The sequence below is a fragment of the Macaca fascicularis genome, chromosome 4 (genome assembly GCF_037993035.2).
Source record: "Macaca fascicularis isolate 582-1 chromosome 4, T2T-MFA8v1.1".
NCBI classification, from domain to species: Eukaryota; Metazoa; Chordata; class Mammalia; order Primates; family Cercopithecidae; genus Macaca; species Macaca fascicularis.
Genome location: NC_088378.1, coordinates 98,065,250 through 98,090,852, shown reverse-complemented (window position 1 = coordinate 98,090,852; position 25,603 = coordinate 98,065,250).

Here is a 25,603-nt window from a genome sequence, read left to right as displayed (position 1 = left end):
CTTGGGGCTTGCACCCTCTGCAGCAATGACCAGAGCTGTACCTTGTCCTCTTTTAGCCATGACCGGACCTGGAGCAACTGAGACACAGAGCACCAAGTCCTGAGACTGCACAAAGCGGAGGTCCCTGGGCCTGGCTCATGAAATCATTTCCGCCCCCTAGGCCTCTGGGCTTGTGATGGGAGGAAGGATGCTGTGAAGGTCTCTGACGTACCCTGGAGACATTTTTCAGGATACGTCATTGCCTTGGAAATTAGTATATTTTTGGCTCCTTGTTACTTATGGAAATTTCTGCAGCCAACTTGAATTTCTCCCTAGAAAATGGGATTTTCTTTAAAACCTCATGATTGGGCTGCATATTTTCCAAACTTCTATGCTCTGCTTCCTCTTGAATGCTTTGCCACTTAGATATTTCTTCTGACAGATACCCTAAACTATCTCTCTCAAATGTAAAGTTCCACAGATCTCTAGGGTGGGGGTAAAATGTCACCAGTCTCCTTGCTAAAGCATAGCAAGAGTGTCCTTTGCTCCAGTTTCCAATAAGTTCTTCATCTCCATCTGAGACCACCTCACCCCAGACTTCAATGTCCATACTATCAGCATTTTGGTTAAAAGCATTCAACAAGTCTGTCTCTAGGAAGTTCCAAACTTTCCCATATTTTCTTGTCTTCTGAGCCTTCCAAACTGTTCCAACCTCTGCCCATTACCCAGAGCCAAAATCACTTTAACATTTTTGTGTATCTTTATAGCAATACCCCACTCTCCATAGTACCAATTTAAAATATTAATTAGCTTTTGCACTGCTATAAAGAAATACCTGAGACTGGGTAATTTATGCAGGAAAGAGGTTTAATTAACTCCCAGTTCTAAATGGCTGGGGTAGGCTTCAGGAAAATCAGAATCATGACGGAAGTTGAGGGGGGAGCAGGCACCTTCTTCACAAGGCCACAGGAGGGAGTGAGAGCAAGGGAGGAAAAATTGCCACTTATAAAACCATCAGATCTCATGAGAATTCATGCATTATCATGAGAACAGCATGGAAAAAACCACTTCCATGATCCAATCACCTCCCACCAGGTCTCCCTCAACTCCCGGGGATAACAATTTATCAGGATGAGATTTGGGTGGGGACACAAAGCCTAACCATATCAACTATAATTTCCAAATATTTTTCTCAGAGTATGATTTGCCTTTTCTTTCTCTAAACAGTTATCTTTCACTATGCCAAAATTTGTAATTTTAATGAAGTCAAATCAATTTTTTTCTTTTATTTCTCATGCTTTTGGTGTCATGTCTAAAACTCTTTGCCTAACTAAAGTCACGCAGATCTGTATCTATCTATATATCTATATCTATCTGAGACGGAGTCTTGCTCCATCACCAGGCTGGAGTGCAGTGGCACGATCTCAGCTCACAGCAACCTCTGCCTCCCGGGTTCAAATGATTCCGCTGCCTCAGCCTCCCAAGGGCTGTGATTACAGGCATGCGCCACCACACCTGGCTAATTTTTTTGTATTTTAGTAGAGATGGGGTTTCACCATGTTGGCAAAGATGGTCTCGGTCTCCTGACCTCATGATCCACCTGCCTCAGCCTCCCACAGTGCTGGGATTACAGGCGTGAGCCACTGTGCCCAGCCTGAAGTCACACAGATATATTTCTATCTTTTATTCTAGAAGTTTTATAGTTTTAGATTTTATATTTAGTTTTATAATCTATTGTAAGGCATCTTGTCTAAGATGAGAAGTATAAGCTAAGATTCTCTTTTGGCATTGAGATTATGAATTATTCATTTTTTATTCACTGAATTGCCTTTTCAGGTTTGTTCATGTCAGCTTGCTGTATTTGTATAGGGCAGGTTTTTGTTTCTCTATTCAGTTCCACTGACTGATGTGTCTATTCTTTTTAGTATTTACTATTTTTTAAATATGGGATATTGCTATGTTGTCCAGGCCAGTCTCAAACTCCTGGGCTCAAGTGATTCTCTCACCTCAGCATCCTGAGTAGCTGGGATTATATGTTCAAGCCACCATGTTCGGCTCAGTGTGTACATGCTTTAGCCAATACCTACTGCCATGATTACTATATCTTTATGATAAGTCATGAAATTGGGTAGTGTGAGTGCTTCAATTTTGTGGGTTTTTTCTCAAAATTATTTTGTCTACTCTCATTTGTTGTCATTTCTCTACTCCCCTTTCTCTTTCTATATATACATATGTATTAGAAATAGTTTATTAACATCTACCAAAATAATTATAGAAATTTGATTGTGATTGCATTAAATCTATGAATTCTTTTGAGGAGGGCTGACAATATAACACTTCTAATCCGGTAATTGAATAATATCTACTTTCATATATGACTTTCATTTTTTAATCAATATTTTTTACTTTTCAGTATATAGATCCTTCAAATGTTTGTTAGATTATATTGAAGTATTTCATTTTAGAGAGTACTATTATAATAGTACTTTTTATAAAATTTAAATTCTAATTATTTATTACTAGTATGTAGAAACACAAAGGGCTTTTAAATTAGATATTGTAGTCTGTAACCTTTCTAAACATATTATTTGTTACAGCAAATTCTTCCAAGTTTTCTACGTATACTGCCATGTTTCCTACAAAAAAGAGAAAATATGTTGATTTTTTCCCCAATCTTCATCTTTCGTTTTTATTTTTCATAGCTGATTTTAGTGGTTAAGACTTCCAGCATAATGTAAATAGGAGTGGTGACAGTGGACAGACTTACCTTATTCCTGAGTTTAGAGAAAAAGAATTCATTTTACCATCATTGTTAATTGTAGGATTTTTATAGATACCTTTTTATAGATTAACTTTTGATCTTCTTGGCACAAATTTCACATATTGTGTTAAGAATTTCCACAGATAAAGGATGGGGGAATGGGAATTAAGGCACACACAAAAAAAGTCATTTAGGAAAGAAAAATACTTTACCCTGGTGTATAGAAATCACTTAATGAAAAAGTGAACTATAGTAATTTCTACACCGGTGATGCATTCTTAAAGTGTGATTCCCTAGAACGGCAGCAGAAGCATCACTGGTAACTCAGAAATGCAGTCTTGGACCACACTCCAGAAGCCAGTCTCTGAATCAGAAACTGGAGGTGGAACCCAGCAGTCTGCCTTTTAGCAAGTCCTCCAGCTGATTCCAATGTACACAACAGTTGGAGTACCACCAATCTAAACCATACGCTGCAACTCATGACATGTTTAAATACTTAACAAAATGGCACAGCACATTAGGAAAACTTGTTTGTCAAATAAGAGCACATTCTCATCCGCTCTGCAACCAAGAACAGACCTTAATCAGCTTGTGCTTATAAAATAAAAAAACCTACACCCTGGGACCAATCTAACCGGAACATACAGAACAAAGTCAGTTCCATTTCATGGTGCTCCAACTGATGAAACTTTACCTGTCTGCTTAGAGTGTAGAACTTTATTCTGCTCTAACGTTTTATGCCTGCCTGCTCTGTAGCAAAGGATTTCCTATTTGAGTTCCTGATCACCTTCTGCTCAGACCTGGCAGTCACACCTGTCAACAAGGGCCGCGGGTACTGGCCTTTGGATTCTGGCAGAACATCAAAACTGCTGAGTAAGTAATCTCCCAATAGTTTATAACTGTAGTTTTCAAAATTCTGGAATCAGCAGAATTACTTCTTCAAATGAAACTTCACAAGAATTTCAATTTATAGAATGAATATATGCTGAGCCATTGTTAAGAAATGGAGGAGCTGAGTGGCAGCTAAGGCAGGAAAGAGGTAATCCTAGGTTCTTTTCCTGTTTTGTGAGCATTTTCGACTTTATGAGATGAGAATTTTAGGCTTCATGAAAGTCACTGATTAGATAATCACTCAGAACTGGGAGACCCTGAAAGCTGAAAAATTGGAATACCTGGACACCAGTAACTTTCCAAGTCCAATATTTTAAACCAAACATGATTTATACTTTTTGTGAAACTCGTCAGTTAAATGACCTTCGAATTTTACACTTAATGGGATGTTAAAAAAAAGAAAAGAGTGACAAATTTATTTGGTCACAATCAGTAAATACATTTCCCACTTTCAGGGTTGGGTTTATGTTTCCTAGACTTGCTTCTTCAGGGATAAGGGTGGGGTAGATCTTGTTCACTTTATTTTCCAAGAACTCTTGCAAGCATGCCATTTATATGTTCACATCAAATAATCTTCACAGACTGCATGAAGGTTAACTACTAGTAAATTACCAAATTATATTAACCTGAAGTTAAGTGACCAGAGCTTTTATTCTTCTTTTTTTAAGTTATTTTTCTAAAACTCACTTGGAAAAAATAATGATAGTGAAATAAGCACAAAAGCTATGAGAAAACGACTATGGCCAAAAAAAGAATATGATGATAGTTGATATGATTTGGCTATGTCCCCACCGAAATCTCAACTTGAATTGTACCTCCCAGAGTTCCCACGTGTTTCAGGAGGGACCCATGGGGAGGTAATTGAATCATGGGGGCCTGTCTTTCCCGTGCTATTCTCGTGATAGTGAGTAAGTCTCTGATGGGTTTATCAGGAGTTTCCACTTTTCTGCTTTTGTTTCTCTCTCATTTTCTTTGGCCTGTGCCTTGTAAGAGTCTTTCACTTCCCACCATGATTCTGAGGCCTCCGCAGCCATGTGGAACTTTAAGTCCAATTAAACCCTTTTTTGTTCCCAGTTTCGGGTATGTCTTTATCAGCAGTGTGAAAACGGACTAATACAATACTGTTAATGACAAATCTATTGTCTTTTGCTTAAATATTCAGTGAAAAATGTCTGCACAGTCCTCTCTCAAGCATTTTGATGAAAGCTACTATTTACTTTAGGGAAGTGAAAGTGTATTTATTATGGAGGAGATTTCTTTTACTTTCACCCTGTTAAAACTGTGTAGAAAATACACATTTAAAAGATCATAACAAAGAGCAGAATTACCAAAAGAACCGACTGGCTAACCACTGAAATTTAACTGTTTCTTCAGATATTCGAAAATAAATGCGTAATTTACTTTGATTCCCAAAAGTATTAATGACTATCTTCATCCTCCCTCATTGTCTGGAGGAGAGTAACACAGAAATCACTAGTAATTTTCTCATTTCTAATTATGTAAGCAAATATGCATTTACAGTTTTGAGAAATATTCCTACCTAAGTAATTATAAGTATCAATCACTTCTGTTTTAAATTATTCCAAAAGTTAAAATCATGGGATAAAATTTTCCTTAGTATTGCATGAGTCATCACTGTCCTAACACAATTTCTCAGATATGTATTCAATGTATTCATGAACCTCTATTTTAGGACAGAGTTTATATAACACACAACATTTATCATCTTGTCTCTTGTAGAACAACAAATGGGCATGTTTTCTAAGTGTTTAAATAATGATTAGAGACAGATTCTTATAGGATCTCTTCAAGGTATATAGTAACATCTTTCTCCTAGCAGTAAGGAAACAAATGAAATCCCAAGATAGATCAAAGACTTGATAAGAGACTGTAAGAATTTTTCAGGCCTCAGAACTACGTTATCATTATTCACTGAGAAAACTGTAGACAGAATATGAATACATTTGGTGATAACACTGAATTGAGCATTCTCGTTCTCCATTTGAAGTTATAAATTAAATTACTTTCTCTAGGAAATTGTATATTTACTGCATATCCCACATTTAACTCAAATCAGAACTTGACCTGATAGGCATATAAAAATGACATCAAACAGTTACTTGTTGGAAAGACTTCTAGTTCCAAAATAGTGACAAAGAAGCAAGCTGGCTTAACTCTCCCCCACGAAAACCAAAAACAAATATATAGTACTGAGATTATCACCAGCAATATCCCAGAATTCAAATAAGAGGATAAGAGAGTTCCCAGAGCCAAAGGGAAGTGAAAAGACTCGAAGTACATGGAAAGAGAATCAAACCTCTATATCCATGATGCCCCTGTCCCAAAAATGCCCCACATCAAGTGCATGAGAATTTTATGACTCATGATTTCTAGAGAGGGAAAAATGAAATTAAGATGGACTACCAGCTTCCCCAATATTTTAGATTCCCTGGCAGGAGTCCTGTCCTTACTTCAACCCACAGAAATCAGCAACATTGTCTGAAGGGAGGAATGTCCCTGAGACTCACCCTAAACAAAGGAGGGAGGTAGGACTACCATCCCCTGCTCTGGAAACTCTGCTCTATAACTCTGCTAAAGGAGTTGCCAAATCAGAGTGGCTGTTCAGAAGCATCACATTGTAGAAGGTTTGTTCCACAGGTCTCCTGAACACACATCTGTAGCCAGCCTTCCCACATTACTGGAATACCCACTTTGGGACCTTCCCATTCTGACCTTCAGCATTCTGATTGTTTACTAGAACTGAGCCAAACCTAGGCTTAAGGCCATCAAGTGCTGAAAAGGAGGCAGTGACGTCATTGGGGTAAAAATAAAAACATCAACCTTGTTGATGTTACAAAAAAAAAAAAAAAAAAAAACCTAAGCAAACATATCCTATAAAAAACAAAACAAAACAGACAGCAAAGACTAGAATAGGTAACTAATTATTCAGTGCAAATATATAGACGTACATCTACAAGAAAAAAAAACAAACAAGGAATCATGAACTCTTCAAATGAACAAAGCAAGGAACCAGTGACTGACTCCACTGGGATGATGACATGTTAATGCTCTTAATAAAATTCTAAATAGCATTTGTTTTGTTTTGTTTTGTTTTGTTTTGTTGAGACGGAATCTCACTCTTTAGCCCTGGTTGGAGTGCAGTGGCGCGATCTCGGCTCACTGCAAGCTCTGCCTCCCAGGTTCACACCATTCTCCTGCCTCAGCCTCCCGAGTAGCTGGCACTACAGGCGCCCGCCACCACGGCTGGCTAATTTTTTTTTTTGTTGTTGTATTTTTGGTAGAGATGGGGTTTCACCGTGTTAACCAGTATGGTCTCAATCTCCTGACCTTGTGATCCGCCTGCCTTGGCCTCCCAAAGTGCTGGGATTACAGGCGTGAGCCACCGCACCCAGCCCTAAATAGCAGTTTTAAGGAACCTCAGTGATTTCCAAGATATAACACAGAAAAGCAGTCCAGACACTTATTAGACACATTTAACAAAGAGATTGAAATATAATTTTTAAAATCAAACAGAAATCTTCTAAGCAAAACATTTACTGAACTGAGAAATACATTAGAGGCTCTCACCAGCAGAATGGATCAAGCATGACAATGATCAGTGAGCTATTCGATAATATATGTAAGACGAGAAAAAACATGAATGAAAAGGAACAAAGCTTACCTACAAGATACAGAAAACTACCTCAAAAGATCAAATCTAAGAATTATTGCTTTTTAAGAGGGAACTGAGCAAAAACAAGGGGTAGAAAGCTTATTCAAACAGAAAACTTTCCAAAATTTGAAAAACGGACAAATATTTAAGTACAGGAAGGTTAGAGAACACTACATAACTTGACCCAAATAAGACTACCACAAGGCAGGAATTAATCAAACTTTCAATGGTCAAAACAAGGAGAGGATTCTAAAAGTAGTAAGAATAAGAAGAAAACAAGTTGTAAAAGAGCTCCAATTCATCAGGAAGCAGATATCTTAATGAATACCACACAGACCAACAAGGTGGGGGAAGGCATTTTCAATGTACCGGAAGAAATAAACTACCATTTAAGAATATTTTATCCAACAAAGCTATCTTTCACATATGAAAGAGGAAGTCTTCCCAGACAAACAAAAGCTGAAAAAAATTGCCAACACCAGACCCTTTTATAAGAATTACAAAAGGGAGTTCTTCCATCTGAAAAAAATCTAAAGAAAAAAAAAACCACCAACACTGAAAAGAAAACATTAGAAAGTATAAAACACACTGGTAAAATTACATACATGAACTAACCCAGAATACTCTAATACTGTAATTGTGGTGTGCATTTCACTTGTAACTCTAGTATAAAGCCCAAAGACAACTCTATCAAGAATAGTAATAGCAACAGCAACCTGTGAAGAGATAGGCAACATTAAAAGACATGAATTGAGACAACGTAAAGTCAAGGTATAGTTAAAAATAAAGTTGGTGTAGAGTATTTATTTCCATTATTTTTGTTTTTGTGATCTAAGATGGCATCTTTAAAATAACTTGTCATATCTATAATAGTTATATGATGTTTCTTATAAGTTACATGGTAACTGCAATGCAAAACTTGTAATAGATTCATTAAAAATCAAAAGCAACACATTAAGACATACTACCAGAGAAAATCACCGAGCCACAGGAAACACAGTAAGCAAAGAAGAAAGGAAGAGAAGAGTTACAAAACAACCAGTAAACAAAGAACAACATGGCAGTATTAAGCCCTTACTTATCATTAATAACACTGAATGTAAATGGATTCAATTCTTCAATTAAAAGACATAGAGTGGCCGAATGAATAAAGAAACAAGACTCAACTATATGATGCATATTCCAAAAAAATAAAAGAAAGAAAGAAAGCAACACTTCACATATAAAGATACATTTAGACTGAAATTGAAGGGGTGGAAAAAATATTCCATGCATCTGGAAACCAAAAAATAGCAGGAGTAGCTATTCTTATACCACATAATATAGAATAAAAATCAATAACTTTAAAAAGATGACTATAAAATGATAAAAGGCTCAGTTTATCAAGAGGACATAACAATTTTATGTATCCATATGCCCAACACCAGAGTTCCCAAGTATATAAAGTAAACATTAATAGATCTAAAAGAAGAGATCGATTACAATACAATAATTATAGGAAACTTCAACACTGCACTCTCAATAATGGGAAGGTAATACACAAAAAAAAATCAACAAACAAACATCAGAATTAAACTACACACTAGATCAAACAGGACTAGTGGACATTTATAGAACATTTCACTCAACTGCTGCCCAATACACGTTCTTTTAATGAGGACATGAAACATTTTCTTGAATAGACCATATTGTCAGCCACAAAATAAGTCTTGACAAATTTTAAAAGGAAGAAATCATGTTGATTATCTTTTCTGACCACAAGTGAATAAATTTAGAAATCATTAACAAGAGGAACTTGGAAAATATACAAACACCTAGAAGTTAAAAAACATGCTCCAAAACTAACAATGGGTCAATGAAGACATTAATAAGGCAATTAAAAAAATTTTAAACAAATCAAAAAGGAAATACAATATAGCAAAGTGTACACAATACAGCAAAAACAGTACTAAGAAGTAAGCTTATAGAAATACACTTCAAAAAATTTTACATCAGAGTTTACAAGAAAAAAGTGAAAAGACTTCAAATAAACAACTCAATGATTCACCTCAAGAAACTAGAAAAGCAAGAACAAAGCAAATTAAAAATTAGAAGGAGACAAATAATAAAGATAAGAGCAGAAATAGCTAAAGTTGATACCTTATAAAAGAAAATAAAACAGAAACAGAAGACCAACTAAATAAGTTCGTTTTTTGAAAAGATAAACAAAATCAACAAACCTTTAGCTAGATTAAGGAAAAAAGCAGGAAAATCCAAATAAATAAAATCAATAATGAAAAAGAAGACAACTCAGACCACAGAACACAAAGATCAGTAGATACCATTATGAACATCTACATGTCAACAAATCGAAAAACCCGAAGAGATGGGTAAATTGCTGGACATGTACAAGCTACCAAGATTGAACTATGACAAAATAGAAAACCTCAGCAAATAAATAATGTGTAATAAGATTAAAGCTATAATAAAAAGTATCTCATCAAAGAAAAACCCAAGACATGATGACTTCACTGTTTAATTCTACCAAACATTTAAAGGAGAATTAATAACAATTCTACTCAAACTCTTCAAAAAATTAAGAGAAGGAAATGCTTTCAAACTTGTTATGGAAAGTTAGCATTTTTCTGATCCAAAACCAGACAAAGGCATAACCAAAAAGAAAACTACAGGCCAGTATTCTTGATGAATATAGTTCCAAAATCCTTAACAAAATATGAGCAAATATGATTTAACAACACATTAAAAAGATCATTCACCATGAACCAGTGGGATTCATCCCAGGAATGCAAGCGATGAATGCAATACATGCAAATCAATAAACATGATGCATTATGTTAATAGAAGCAAGAACAAAAACCATATTATCTTCTCAGTAGATGCTGAAAAGCATTCAGTATAATTCAACATTCCTTTATGATTAAAACCCTTCAACAAACTGGGTATAGAAGGAAAATAACTAAAAATAATACAGGCTATATATGACAGACCCATGATGAACATTGGACTGAACAGGGAAAAAAACGAAAGTCTTTCCGCCAAGATCAGGAACAAGACAAGGATGGCCACTTTCACCACTTTTATTCAATATGACACTGGAAGCCCTGGCCAGAGCAATTAGACAAAAGAAAGAAATAAAAGGCATACAAATTGGAAAGGAAGGAGTCAGATTAGCCTTGTACTCAGATAACAAAAAGTAATACTTAGAAACACCTTCCACCAAAAAAAAAAAAAAAAAAAAAAAAAACTGCTAAATATGATAAGCAATTCAGTAAAGTTCAGGATACAAAATGAACATTCAGAAATCAGTACCATTTATATACACTAACAGCAAACAATCTGAAAAACAAACCAGAAAAGCAATCCCATTTGCAATAGCTAGATAGAATATAAAATATTTAGGAATCAATTTAACCAAAGAAGTGAAAGAGCTTTATAAGAAAAACAATAAAACACTGATGAAAGACATTGAAGAACACACAAAAAATTGAAAAAATATCCCATGCCCATGGAATGAAAGAATTAATATTATTAAAATGAAAATACTGCCCAAAGCAATATATGGATTCAATACAATTTCTATCAAAATACCAATGTCCTTCTTCATAGAAATATGAAAACAATTCTAAAAATTATATAGAACCACAAAAAACCTCCTATAGATAATCCTGAGCAAAAAGAACAAAGCTGGAGAAATCATACTACCTGACTTCAAAATATACTACAAAGCTATAGTAACTAAATCAGCATGGTACAAGCATAAAAATAGGCACATAAACCAATGGGAAAGGATAGAGAGCCCAGATATAAACCTATGTATTTATGGCCAACTTATTTTTTTTTTTGACAAAAGCACCAAAAAATAAACATTGGGGAAAAGACTGTTTCTTCAATAAATGGTGCTGGGAAAACTGAATAATCATATACAGAAGAATGAAACTAAACTCGTAGCTCTCATTATATACAAAAATTGAATGAAGATGAATTAATTAAAAACTTAAATCTATGACCCAAATCTATGTAACTCTTAGAATAAAACATTGGGAAATGCCTGTGAGATTGGTCTGGGCAAGGAATTTTTGTATAAGACCTTATAAGCATAAGCCACCAAAGCACAAATGATAAATAATATTATATCAAGTTAACAAGCTTCTTCGCAGCAAAGAAAACAGTCAACAAAGTGAGGCCACAACCCACAGAATGGGAGAAAATATTTGCAAATTATTCATCTGACAAAGGATTAATAGCCAGAATATATAAAGAGCAAAAACAACTCTATTTGGAAAAAAAATCCAATTAAAATTGGGCTAAGAATCTGAGTAGACAGTTCTCAGTAGAAGACACACAAGTGACCATAAAATATATGAAAAATGTTCAACATCACCAATCACCAGAGAAATGATTACCACATAAAATATCATCTCATATTGGTTAAAATGGCTTTAAAAATACAAGTAATAACAGATGCTGGTGATGATGTGGAGAAAGGAAAACCCTTGTATACTGTTGATGGAAATGTAAATTAGTACAGTCACTAAGGAAAACCATATGAAGGTTCCTCAAAAAACTAAAAATAGAACTCCCATATGATCCAGTAATTCCACTACTGGGTATACAACAAAACAAAAAAAGAAAATTAGTATATCAAGGAAATAACTGCTCTCCCATGTTTATTTCAGCACTATTCACAGTGACCAACATATGAAATCAACCTAAGTGTCCATGAATGTATGAATGGATAAACAAAATGTGGTATATATACACAATGGAATATTTTTTAGCCATAAAAAAGAATGAAATTCTGTCATTTCCAACAACACGGATGGAAATGGAAGTCATTAAATAAAATAGGCCAAGCACAGGAAGACAAATATCATATGTTCTCACTCACATGCAAAAGTTAAAAAAGTTGTCTCATAAAGACAGAGAGTAGTGGTAATTACCAGAGGCTGTGAAGGGCAATGGTGAGGGACGTTGAGGAGAGGTTGATTAATGGGTATAAATACACAGTTTGACTGAAGAAATAAGACCTAGAATTTGATAGATCAGTAGGGTGACTACAGTTTACAATAATCTCTTGTATATTTTAAAAGAGCTAAACGAGAATAATTTGAATGGATTTAACATAAATAAAGACATAAATAAAAGTGGTAGAATCCAAATTACACTAATTCAATCTTTAAACATTTTAAGAATGTATTAAATTATCACCTGTACCCAGAAGATATGTATATCTATTATGTATTAATTAATTTTTTAAAAAATTACTGTTACTTGTTGAAATCCACAGAAGCCTTGCATGAATATAGACAGTGATGAGCACTAAAGATTCAACCAGTTATGAAAAAGGCATGATAAAAGCATTTTTATGAAAAAAAAATTCTCTTTAGAGCAGAAGGGTTTAATCAAAATATTTAATTAATGCTTTTGAAATTAGCATTTAATTTATAATTTACTTAGTGAGTTTATTGTGAACAAGGCTGACTTCACATATCGAAATAAAATATTTTCCTCAGTAAATTGGCCCTTGAGAGATGAAAAATTGCAAAATCTGAATTGATTTTTTTAATGTACATCTTTCAACTGCTGCTTTTACACAGAACCTGAAGTCCATTCCCATACTCAGTTTCTTCTCTTATTATTTTTACCGGATTCTTGTCAATTTTATTTTATTCACCTGAAAAATTCTCAGATTCACACCTCTTTGGAGCCCATAAGGAAGAACACTAGCATGTAAGCAGCAAACCCCAAGCTGGGTTGGCTCATACCTCAGACAGGCAGCAAGGGCCTTTCCAACTGACAATAGAAAGCAACAATGGGAAAGGCGGCTTTAATAAGGAGACATCTTCAGCTCGGTCCTGATTCAATTTATATTTACCACATAATACCATAAAAATCTATAAGCCACTTCCTCTTTTTGTGAAAAAAAAAAAAAAAAGGTTCTCATAAACTAATGGGGAGTCATAAGCTTTTAAAGGGAGCCACACCATAGGCTTTGATTTCCATTGTTTATCCATCACCTGTAGTTTCAAATAATAATGTTACTATTATTAAAAATAGATAATATTTAGTAAGTTCTTGCCATGAGCCATATAGGAACACTATATAAACCATAGAGGTAGTAAAGTAAAAAATGAAAAGTTTAGGTAACATAAGTAGAAAGCCTACTTTTTAAAATAGGATTTTTACTAAATCTAGGTAAGAAGACATTTTGTACTTCACAAAAGGTATCCAAGAGAGGACAGTTCAAGTGGAATACAAACGGAAGCAGGCTTTAAAAAGTTTTTTGGTAGACAGTGAAATATGGTACAAGTGCTATCCAGACTACCAGTACTAGCACATGATCAGGGATCAGAAGTTAAGAGAAAGATGAGGAAAGAATGAGAACCAGCAGTTACTAGAGTATATATGTATTTCATTCAATGATAATTTAAAAACACAGGAAGTAATATTATATTCCTCATCTTATAGATGAAATCCTCAAGATAAGTTTAAAAGGGCCAGAACTAAAATTAAAACTTAGCTGGGTTTTATTCCAAAGCCCATGTTTGGCTCTTAGAATTATCTGCCTCTGCACACCAGTCAGAGCAAGATGCTGCTCTAGCCATCCCTGGATGGTGTCCTCAGCCCAGTGTTAGTGTAGATGGATTCTGGCAAACATGCAAACCTATATTATAGTTACAGGTGTCACATTAGGATGTTAGTGGGTCATTTTTTAGGCGCTCTAGACTGGCTTTGGGTCTTTGGGTGAAATTTAACCAAAAGATTATTCAACTGGAATCAGGTTTTCTAAACTGTTACAAAATTGGATTAAAGTAGATCATGCTAGTTGTCACCAAATTACAACCTCCTTAATTGGATATCACATTAATTGGGAATCCAGCAATATGAAAGTCCACCATGCAAATAGTATTTCAGTTTATCAGGCCACAGACCTTGAAATTATCATTGACAATTCTCTTTCTCTCACACCCATCGTTCAATCTCTGAGAAAACCCTTTCGTCTCTACCTTCAAAATATATCCAGAATCTGAGCTTTCACACCATCTTTACAGTTACCACTCTGTTTTAAGCCACCATTATTTCCCACTTGAATGTTTCAATAGCCCCCTAACTGGTCTTTTGCTTCCATTCTTGCCCTTACCTACTGTTCTTCACAGAGAGTCCAACTGATCCTTTTAAAACTCATTTGCTCCTCAGTTCAAAATCCTCCATTGGCATTCTATTTCACTCAGGATAAAAGTCAAAGTTCTTATGAGATTTATAAAGCCTGACTTGATCTCCACCTCCACTCTCTTTACTCTCCAGCCCCCTCTCCAATTACTCTCATCGTTGCTCATTCTGTTTCAGTAATGCTTGCTATTTCTTAATACCTGAGCCATGCTCCTTCCTTGGGGACTCTGTAAGAGCTGTTTCCTCTCCCTGGAATTTTCGACCCCCAGAGTCAATGTGGTTGCCTCCTGTATCTTCTTCCCACTTTTGTTCAAATGTCACCTTTTTAATATGTTTTGCCCTCACCACCCTATTTAAAATGACAACATCCCTTAGTTAACATCCTCCTTATTATGCTATAGTAACTTTTTCTTTTTCAATCTCGGATCGGTAAAGGAATTTTTTTACAGAGATCCAAGAGCATAGTTCCAGCATTTTTAGAGAGATGTAAACCATATCAACCTAGCCGTACCCCCTGTTCTGCTACACTTTTTGGCTATAGCAGGGAAGTATTCCCTTTGAAAAACAGCACCCCAAGTGGAATTGTTCCTTATACTAAGATTGGGAAGCCAATGATCTCATTCTTCATTAAAAAACACCAATTTTCCATATCAGGATGATGTTGGCCTCATAAAATGAGTTAGGGAGGATTCCCTCTTTTTCTATTGATTGGAATAGTTTCAGAAGGAATGGTACCAACTCCTCCTTGTACCTCTGGTAGAATTCAGCTGTGAATCCATCTGGTCCTGGACTTTTTTTGGTTGGTAGGCTATTAATTATTGCCTCAATTTCAGAGCTTGCTATTGGTCTATTCAGGGATTCAACTTCTTCCTGGTTTAGTCTTGGAAGAGTGTAAGTGTCCAGGAAATTATCCATTTCTTCTAGATTTTCCAGTTTATTTGCGTAGAGGTGTTTATAGTATTCTCTGATGGTAGTTTGTATTTCTGTGAGGTCGGTGGTGATATCCCCTTTATCATTTTTAATTGCGTCGATTTGATTCTTCTCTCTTTTCTTCTTTATTAGTCTTGCTAGTGGTCTGTCAATTTTGTTGATCTTTTCAAAAAACCAACTCCTGGATTCATTGATTTTTTGGAGAGTTTTTTGTGTCTCTATCTCCTTCAGTTCTGCTCTGATCTTAGTTATTTCTTGATCATCCTGATACCAAAGCCTGGCAGAGACACAACAAAAAAAGAGAATTTTAGACCAATATCCCTGATGAACATCGATGCAAAAATCCTCAATAAAATACTGGCAAACCGGATTCAGCAACACATCAAAAAGCTTATCCACCATGATCAAGTGGGCTTTATCCCTGGGATGCAAGGCTGGTTCAACATTCGCAAATCAATAAACATAATCCAGCACATAAACAGAACCAAAGACAAGAACCACATGATTATCTCAATAGATGCAGAAAAGGCTTTTGACAAAATTCAACAGCCCTTCATGCTAAAAACGCTCAATAAATTCGGTATTGATGGAACGTACCTCAAAATCATAAGAGCTATTTATGACAAACCCACAGCCAATATCATACTGAATGGGCAAAAACTGGAAAAATTCCCTTTGAAAACTGGCACAAGACAGGGATGCCCTCTCTCACCACTCCTATTCAACATAGTGCTGGAAGTTCTGGCTAGGGCATTTAGGCAAGAGAAAGAAATCAAGGGTATTCAGTTAGGAAAAGAAGAAGTCAAACTGTCTCTGTTTGCAGATGACATGATTGTATATTTAGAAAACCCCATTGTCTCAGCCCAAAATCTCCTTAAGCTGATAAGCAACTTCAGCAAAGTCTCAGGATACAAAATTAATGTGCAAAAATCACAAGCATTCTTATACATCAGTAACAGACAAACAGAGAGCCAAATCAGGAATGAACTTCCATTCACAATTGCTTCAAAGAGAATAAAATACCTAGGAATCCAACTTACAAGGGATGTAAAGGACCTCTTCAAGGAGAACTACAAACCACTGCTCAGTAAATTAAAGAGGACACAAACAAATGGAAGAACATACCATGCTCATGGATAGGAAGAATCAATATCGTGAAAATGGCCATACTGCCCAAGGTAATTTATAGATTCAATGCCATCCCCATCAAGCTACCAATGAGTTTCTTCACAGAATTGGAAAAAACTGCTTTAAAGTTCATATGGAACCAAAAAAGAGCCTGCATTGCCAAGACAATCCTAAGTCACAAGAACAAAGCTGGAGGCATCACACTACCTGACTTCAAACTATACTACAAGGCTACAGTAACCAAAACAGCATGGTACTGGTACCAAAACAGAGATATAGACCAATGGAACAGAACAGAGTCCTCAGAAATAATACCACACATCTACAGCCATCTGATCTTTGACAAACCTGAGAGAAACAAGAAATGGGGAAAGGATTCCCTATTTAATAAATGGTGCTGGGAAAATTGGCTAGCCATAAGTAGAAAGCTGAAACTGGATCCTTTCCTTACTCCTTATACGAAAATTAATTCAAGATGGATTAGAGACTTCAATGTTAGACCTAATACCATAAAAATCCTAGAGGAAAACCTAGGTAGTACCATTCAGGACATAGGCATGGGCAAAGACTTCATGTCTAAAACACCAAAAGCAACAGCAGCAAAAGCCAAAATTGACAAATGGGATCTCATTAAACTAAAGAGCTTCTGCACAGCAAAAGAAACTACCATCAGAGTGAACAGGCAACCTACAGAATGGGAGAAAATTTTTGCAATCTACTCATCTGACAAAGGGCTAATATCCAGAACCTACAAAGAACTCAAACAAATTTACAAGAAAAAAACAAACAACCCCATCAAAAAGTGGGCAAAATATATGAACAGACATTTCTCAAAAGAAGACATTCATACAGCCAACAGACACATGAAAAAATGCTCATCATCACTGGCCATCAGAGAAATGCAAATCAAAACCACAATGAGATACCATCTCACACCAGTTAGAATGGCGATCATTAAAAAGTCAGGAAACAACAGGTGCTGGAGAGGATGCGGAGAAATAGGAACACTTTTACACTGTTGGTGGGATTGTAAACTAGTTCAACCATTATGGAAAACAGTATGGCGATTCCTCAAGGATCTAGAACTAGATGTACCATATGACCCAGCCATCCCATTACTGGGTATATACCCAAAGGATTATAAATTATGCTGCTATAAAGACACATGCACACGTATGTTTATTGCAGCACTATTCACAATAGCAAAGACTTGGAATCAACCCAAATGTCCATCAGTGACAGATTGGATTAACAAAATGTGGCACATATACACCATGGAATACTATGCAGCCATCAAAAAGGATGAGTTTGTGTCCTTTGTAGGGACATGGATGCAGCTGGAAACCATCATTCTTAGCAAACTATCACAAGAACAGAAAACCAAACACCGCATGTTCTCACTCATAGGTGGGAACTGAACAATGAGATCACTTGGACTCAGGAAGGGGAACATCACACACAGGGGCCTATCATGGGGAGGGGGGAGGGGGGAGGGATTGCATTGGGAGTTATACCTGATGTAAGTGACAAGTTGATGGGTGCAGCACAGCAACATGGCACAAGTATACATATGTAACAAACCTGCACGTTATGCACATGTACCCTACAACTTAAAGTATAATAATAATAAATAAATAAATAAATAAATAAACACCAATTTTCCATCTATCAAATTCATTTTTATTTCAGAGCATTCTTGTGAGGAAATGTGCAATGAGATTCTCATAACTGAGTATATTGATTCACTGCTATGATAACAGCACTTTCAAAATAGTCTCTGAGAATCAGAAAAAGAAAATATTTTAAGACTTAGGAATTCTGTAGGTGCTGAAAATATATCATTGCTTTGTGGATTTGTTCAAAATCCTCTTGACTGAGAGGGGAAATTTTTTAAAGAGGCCAAAATAATTTGTCTGAGAATGTAAGTCAAACAAACTTGTTCTGGTTGTTTTCAGGAGTTCTAGAAGCTTTAAAAAGTTTAGTGAAAAAATTAAGTATTAACAAAAATGAAGAGGATCAGGTAGCTTTTATTCTATGAAACTACATTTTCATTCTATATAGCAATAGATGAGCTCTTATCAGTGGGTGCTTTCTAAACAGACGTCAACACTGTAAAATAGTGTCTCTGATAACAAGTTTGTAATTACATGAGAAATACTTCAAGTATATGGTTACTTCTCTCACAGACTTAAATTTAGGTTCCCTTAGATTCGAAGCGAATGGGAGAAAACTTCTACATTAAATGTGTTTATCCAGTCGCTGCAGCCCAACGAGGCTTTTACAGTAAAGTATAGTATAGCAAACTCCACAAAATTGCTCAAACTCTTTGTCACAGCCGTAAAATGCGTCCTAAGTAGTTACTTCCATACAGGGAAAATTAGAGTGAGCAACTGAACAATCATCAGTGCAGTTAATAGATTTCAGTGAAGTCAATACAGATTGATATTGATCGTTCTCTTCCCATCCTTCATCACGGTCTTCTTCATCCCCACCCTGATTTCAACCATTAGGGGGCTAGGCTTGGGGTTTCAGGGGTAGGTCCCCTCCCCATGCATTCCACTCCTCTCCCCACTTTACTCCACTCCTCCAGACTTTACTCCATCAGGATTTTTCCCTGGGATACAATTTCTTTCAATGTAGCTCAATTTAATTTTAGGTTTCTTCTTTTAGGATTTATTGACAGGAATGTTTTCACCTAATTTGTGACATGGACTGATTCTATTTCACATTTGAATTTTAGAATCAGTCTCTTGAGTAGCAATTTGGCAGAAATATTCTATTTGGATTAATCAACAATCCACAATTTGCTCTTGCTATTATTTTTAAGTCACAGACTCCCTGATCAGTGTTAAATAAATTGTTTTTCAAAAATACAAATAGGATTTTAATAGATGTAATGCCATAGTAGGTTCTGTGGACAAACATGTTTGGGAAATATTGGCTTAAGTCAAATTAATGGGTTTATTTCAGTTTTCCATTTTGTTTTGTTTTATTCATATGCTTGATGAATCTATTAAAGGTGATATAGTATAATTTCCAGAATTATTTAAAATAGAGCATATTTTAGACTAATATGAAAGAATAATTTTAAAAATTCTATCTTAAAGGACCAGTAATATAAATATTCCTTTTAAAATATGCATTTAGTTTTTTAAATTTCCTGATTAAGTGGTTAAAATGTCAGAGTTCTAAGAAAAATTTGTTTACAACATTAAGAAGGGTATGTAAGTACATTCAGATGTCAGTAATACTACTGTCTGTCATTTAAAAAAAATGGAAGTTTAAAATACCCACCAGACACAAATTGAATTTTGATAGGATTTTCAGTGTTAGCCCTGTTAAATTGACTGACTCAAGTAAAAAAAAGAAACCCTTTCATAATTATTTTTTGTTTTAATTCCATCTTTTAAAAGTAAAATTTTAAAGAATAACTTTATTATTACTATTCATATTATCATTATGGTAGACAGAACTTTGAGCTGAGGTAAAAAGGCAAATTCAAGTATCAACTGACTTTTATCAGCTAGGAGATTGGTCCAGCAGAGTTTCTATGTCATCCTTCGAAGGAAAAATAATAGTAATACAATTTAATGACACTCAATATTCATTACTGAGAATTTACAATGGTCCAGGCCTTATGCTACATGGCAGGTACATAAAACGATGAACTCCAAAGTTTGCAGCAATCTAGTAGGGTGAAATAAACATAATTTTTAAAAAGACAACATAAAATAGTGAGAAAAAATATGGACCAAAATACAAATGTAACAGAGTTGTTACTAAGAAATTTGCATTATTTAATTAGTGTCAGGGCATTGAAAAGGAATTTAGCTAAGGCAGGAGAATCAGCCTCTGCAAAGGTGTGGTAATGTGGAAGAGTATGGCAAGATTTGGAAACCATGGGTGTCATGGATCTTTTCCATGATAGGCAAAGGCCACATCATGGAGACTCTCATTTATAAGCTAAGAAACTCAAACTATTTTGCCCAGGCAGGAGGGAAGTTTACAGGGTTTCAGCAGTGTGGTGAGCTGAGCATGCATACACTTTTGTTAGGGAAACAGGACCATAGGAGAGCTAGGGCAACATCATTTTAAAATCAATATCATCTTAAAACTAGCAAAGCATATTCCTTGTTAGTCATGAGCAACGGTCACTAGATGTTTACAACTACTGAAGCAGTTTAGTAATGCTTTCCCACAAGGACAAATTCTTATGACAGTGGAATGTTCAGATGTTCCAATATCACATAACAATGTATGCTTTTAAGACAGTTATAGTCATGTTTGATGTACTTAGGCACTATAATACCAAATATAACTTTCTTTAAATCAACAAAGTACTAAATTTTGTCATGTTGTCAGCTCATCTACAAGTAGAGCTAATTTAGCTTAGCCTTTACATAGATGAAGCCCCTATGTAAGAAGAGTTTTAAACAAAGATAACGTGTTCCTCCTCTTGCTTTCTGAGAACACCCTACTCTGTAGCTGAGTAGATGAGTAGCTTTCAATAAACTATCTTTTCTCACTGAACTCTGCACCTTGCCTTGAATTCCTTCCTGTGCAACGTCAAAGAACCCTGTCTTGGGGTCTGAATCAAGACCCCTTTGTCCAGCAACCCTGAACAGGTTATACTGCCCAGGACAGGAAAAAGGTGATCATCTACTCTACTTCCCCATAAATTTGTTTGGAGGATCAGTTTCTTTTTAGAACATTCTGTGATACAAACACAAGATATTTGTAGGATGTTTCTCTCAGAGTAATGCTTTTACTAGGTTTTACAACATAAACTCTACATTTAACATTTAAAAAAAAATTTTCTGTCCTAAATGGTGGATTCCCCCTAGATTTCCTGTCATGAAAAGGAATTCTAGACAAATGCCACAAAGTCATATAGCAAGATTTAGGGGTAGACCTCATTTGGAAATTTTACAAAACCCAAGGATAAGCAAGTGTAGGGATGATACAGTTACACAATCTTTAATTCCCTCATTGTCCCCCAGAGGTGTGTGCTGTGACCAGGATGCTGCAGGGCCTACAGTGTGGACACCTATTTCCTCCTTCCAGCTTTTCCCCCTTTTTAAAGGTCAGCTGGGTGAAAGCAGACTTGCCAATGAGGAGATTAGAGGCTGTCAAAGCAAAAGAGCCTGGGTCACTGTGCCAGCTCTTTGTAGGCATTATCTGCAATGCAGGCTGCCCAGCATCCAGAGACCTGAAGGTCTATGGAATATTGCAACGTCCTGCATAGGGGTAGTCATTAGTCTGATGATAGCCTAAGCCTGGGGGCAGATCCCGCCTCTGAGGAAAATTGGACCTTACAGTCCAAGCTATCTTGCCCACAAAACCCTAGTAAGTTGCCAGGGTCATTTTTAGGTTATCCTGCTTATTTCTCTGTAGCTCTATATTGATGATTTAGAAGCTTAAGAAAATTTGTACATTTCAGAGGTACTTATTGTAGTGTGACGTAGTCCATAGTCCCAATCACATGTAATGATATCTCCAACTTTATTTATTTATTTTTTTTTCCTTTTTAAGACTTCTCAGGCTGGGAAACACTAAATTAAGCATTAAATCGTAGTCTGATTTTTAAAACTGCTAGATTTTATTAAAGTACTTTGCATCATTATTTAATAAAATACTGCATTATGTGGCTCAGATAATTAAATCACAGAAAAACGTCCAATGTACAATAAAATACTACTAATGATGATAGACAGCAGACAGCCAAGGGTCCCTGGTGAAACCCTGCCTTCAAACCTAAAACAGCCTGAAAGCTGAAAAACCAGACTGCTGGTCGCAAATGAAACCTGCCCTTTCCCGATTGATTCTTTCTGAATAACGCCCAGCGGCACACTAGGAGGATAGGGTGGAGCTCAGGAAGTTTGCACAGTTTTTGGGAAGAGGGGTGTGGGGAGGAGCCTGACCCCACCACACCCTTGTGTGGTGACCTGGGATTCAATCTGTGAGGCAGGAAACCTTCTAACAGGACTCTCTTGCTTTGCTGAGAGTTATTTTTTATTTTCCCTTTTCACACAGTAAGTTCCATTTTCCTCGCCTTTCTATGCGTCTGTGAGCCCAACCTTTCCTGGTCATGTGACAAGAACCCTGTTTTAGCTGAACTAAGGAGAAAGTTCTGCAATACTTTCAGCACCCAGACATGGAGCTTGAGGAAGGAGGGTAACATACAAACCAAAATATCTTTTTTTCTTCCACTTCTAAGCCTTTTTTGTCCTCAGCTGCCTTCTGAGGGTAGAGGAAATTATGCCTCAGCAGACCACGTCACTCCTGGCGGTCAGAAATGTTGGCCATTTCTTTCTCTTTTCAGGATGGGCTGGTGAACTGGTAGTTCCCCAGCAACCCGTGTTAAGTTTAGGAACCCATCGGCATAAGAATTAAAAGTTCTTCCTCCAGGCATCGTTCCAACCCTGCACTTTAACTATTTTTTCCTTTTCTCTACCTGTCAGAAGATAGCTTTTATGTGAAAGGCTTTTTTTTTTTTCTTTTTAGAAAACATTTTACTAGGGCAGGACCCCAACTATCACTGTTTATATTCTCTGTAAAATTTTAATTATGAAAAAGGATTTGTGGGGTTGGTTTTAAGCTGTAGCGAGTCCAGTGTGCTTTGCCTAACTTTCTTTATGTTCAGTAGCAAACTTTGCTGCAGGCCTCGGTCTTGTTTTACCATGATCTGTAACCACATGGCAACAATGTTTTGTTCTAGCCTCCACCATTTTACAATGGCACCTAGGTTCAATTCTGGCTTAGAGAATGAGTACTTTGGGTTGATATCTGTATAACTTTTGCCATTTGCTGATTCTCTTCACCTCTATGAACAACTTCTAGTCTTTTTCTTAAATCTTCTTTTCTCTGGGTTATCTTGAAAGGTTCTAAATTTTCTAAGAACTGCTTACGCCCTTTGGAAATACCTCATATATTCACAGTTAAATCATAAACTTAGTTGAGGCTTGTTAGTTTTACCCGTGTGGTTACCTTTAGTAAAGTTTAAAAGACAAAAATATTGGCTTCCTGGTGCAGTTAAAGTCAGGTGGTAAGGGAGTTAAAAGGATTTTCTTAGAGAGTGATCAGCTTAATTACAAGTAAATATTCAAGTTATATGTATATTTAAAAGGCCTTTATGTTTTTCTCTTCTGGGATCTTGTTTGTTGGAACAAGTTTTCTCCAGTTGACTGATTCTTTTTCAGTTGACTGAATTCTTTTTCTCCACCTTGTCTTGCCACTCTTGAAGTATGCATGAGAGGATAATAATCCAATTAGGAGATTAGCAAATGAAAAATCTCACAGCCACTGGATTTTCTTCTGCCAGCCTATGTAGTTTTATATGGGTTGTGTGTGATGTCTATAAAAGAGAGCTCTAATTAATTGACCTAAAGAAAAATAAGTACTTGGATCAAATATATTTGAAAGGAAGATAAAGCTGTGGTGCCTTATAGTTCATGTGACTTTAATCTTTGAAAAATAAAAACAGCCTTAAAAATTATTAGTAAAATGCAGAGGTCATCAAAATGTAAATAGGTGAACTAAATTATGCAGGTCAGGTACTAGGTTTGCTAAATGTTTTGGGATTGTAAACTGCTTTTTTGGTTTTTGAGAACTGTTTGACTTCCTGCCTAACAATTGGTAAGGCCTGGGAACATATGAAACTAATCACACAGTTATGCTGAAAGGAGTCAAACCTTCAAAACGTGGCTGCACCTAGCACACAATTAAAACAATTTTCCAGGTTTTACATTAAAGTTAAAAATTGCTAAGTGTTACCGTTATAACATGTAATTGAAACTACTGGAAATATATTTACATGCAAGGTGTGTAAAAACAGTAAAATTTGTTTTTAATAAAAGATTTTTAAAAGGCAAAAAAGAAATTCTTGTCTAGAGTTAAATAATCATTTTAAATTCGGTAAGATAAAGCTATAAGTTCAAACAACTGGTGGAAGGATTGTAAAAATTAATATTGCAAAATAAATTCCATGTATGAGCATATTTACTAAATTCAATAGGACTTTTCTGTACATTGAGCATTGAAATAAAAGCACAACAAGGTATTCTTAAGGCACTAATCTGCTTTTAAGCAAAATTTGTAAGGGGTTATAAAAGGTTTTTGCTTTTTAATATTTCTGAGTCATCACTTTGGCAAAATAACTTATGGTAATCTGAAATTCTATTTAATAACATCAACTGTTTTAAACTTCTAGCACCTTTATCAGGCTTCCCAAAATCAAACTTCAGTTTCAAAATTGTCTTTCCTGATGCCTAGCTTTTGGATGCTACAGAGGGGCCCTGTAGTATTCACAAGAGAGGTAAACAGGATTATTTGACATGTTTAGTTACATGGACTTGCCAAAGTAGTGTTCAATATTCTTTAGGTTATATTTTGGTGAATAATATTAATATATGTTCTAAAATTGTAGGAGATTTCTAAAATTTTAATGTCTAAAGTATATGGTATCAATCGTAATTAAGGTTGTTATGCTAAGTTATTGTAAACCACAGAGATAACCAAACTTCTTTGTCAATTGTGTTTCTAACTGTAACTACCTTGGACATTTTGTTATTCACAGACAATTGTTGCCTTGTTTTGATCCTTTTCAAAAGATGGTTTACAGCCATAGAACTCTGACAGGTGTTCTCAAATACAGGTTTCTGATAACTTTGGAGACTGGGACATTGGAATAAAGGAAAAATGTACAGGACTCATGATGTACAGGACTTAAATGTTCATGAATATCAAACTAAACAAGAGTTAACTAAATGGACTAAACTCACAGAAAAATGAAGCCATCTTTTTTACTTTTGTTTGGAATATTGCTGGTTCTTGTTTTGTTTTTTAGAGTCAAGAAAATTTATTTTGAACTATTTATGACCTTTAATTGTACAGTAACATTTACTCCTGTGAACAAAATTTGGAGCATATTTGTCTCTCTCTGCCTGGCTTTTCCAGAATTTGGAAACTAGTTGTGAGTATCCTTAACTTATAGCAATATAGTTGTTTGCATCAGTGAAATAAAAATCAATATTTTTTGCAACAAGGCACAATTGGAGAAACTGGTTGTTTTA